Consider the following 1,615-nt stretch of genomic DNA (forward strand, 5'->3'; position numbering starts at 1 on the left):
TGGGAGAATGAGGCGGATATGCAAGAAAGATATCCACATCTTTTTACAGATTCGGGTACTCTTTCTCGCCCTTGCTTTTCTTCCTGTGATCGTTCGAGGGCGAACGATAGGTAAATTGGTATCTATTGTAACAACCTGTTTAGTCGGTTCGAGCAGTAGAATTATTTTTGATAAAAACTGACTGGGTCGACGGACCACGTGACGGACCGTCATGGTCGTGACTGACCGTGATGGACTCCGTCGTCCCATACTTGTGTAATTTCTTCTGCTGCTCTCCTCATTACCCTCGACGATAAGTAGGACGAACCGTCATAGGCACGACGGTCCATCGAGGGCCTTCATTCAAAAACACTTCAACTCTGGGAATCGGGGTACGGGAGTATTTCTCTGAACTTCATGACGGACCTACAGGACGGACCGTCATGGATACGACGGACCGTCACAGGGCCTTCGTTCCGAAACACTTCAACTCTTGGAATCTGGGTACTGGGATTGACACTCTGAACTTCACGACGGACCTGCACCACGGACCGTCGTAGATACGACGGACCATCACAAGCTGCGTAACCCCGACTCGGTCAGACCTCCGCTAAATTTTAAAGGGGTGTTTTGGACTATTCATAATTATTATTATGAAATTAGTGGGGTAATGTTTATAATTGAGTTAGTTGGGGGTTAAAGGAGATAACTTTAAAATAAATAGTGGGTTACTTTTATCATCTTTTATAATTGATTATATGATAATTAGGGTAAAAAGAATCTGGAAAAAGAAAAATAAAAAGAGGAGAAGGACGGGAACGAACGAGGGGAGCGAGCGACGTAGATTGAAAAGGTTCAAAGGCCTTGGGGAGGTAGCTGCTTGATTTCAATTCTTCGGTGGAGGTAGATTATGGTTTAATTCTATGTGATAGATAAACTCTAAATAGCAATTGATATGTATTGAATGATATTGTAAAGTCTCCTATGTACTTGGTTGTGTGGCTGTATGTTCTTTATTGTATGGTTTGTGGTTGGCCTAAAATTATGAGAATGTGAAATTCTAATCTTGAACCATCTCTATCGAAGAAAGGCCTTGAATAAAGAAGGCTCGAAGAATTTTATTAACGAAAGAAAAAGTGGTGATATTAAATGATAATTAACGAACTATTGGATCGGAGTGTCACGTTCTGACACAGTATTAGGGGATCGGAGTGTCACGTTCCGACACGGATTATTGGATCGGAGTGTCACGTTCCGACACGTATTAGGGGATCGGAGTGTCACGTTCCGACACATTAGCACTAAAGGCAAGAAATATTGAATTTACTTAATGTACTCGAACTCAAAGAACCTATTTTCCCAAAAGAGTATGGTGTGGAGGCATGAGTCCTCATAGGTGTGCTTGATGTTGTGATTGATGGTGTAACCATTATGGTGTTGTAGTCTATGGTTCACGTGTTTGTTGTTTGCCACCTATTAAGTATTGTAGTTGATTTTATACTATTGTTTAATATATACTGATTTCTATTTTGAGTTTGCCGATGATACCTACTCAGTACATGTTGCCTCGTACTGAGCCCTACTTGTTTTCTTATTTGTTTTCCTTTTATAAATTGCAGCAAGTGTACCATCGACT

The sequence above is a fragment of the Solanum pennellii genome, chromosome 8, assembly GCF_001406875.1.
Source record: "Solanum pennellii chromosome 8, SPENNV200".
NCBI lineage: Eukaryota > Viridiplantae > Streptophyta > Magnoliopsida > Solanales > Solanaceae > Solanum > Solanum pennellii.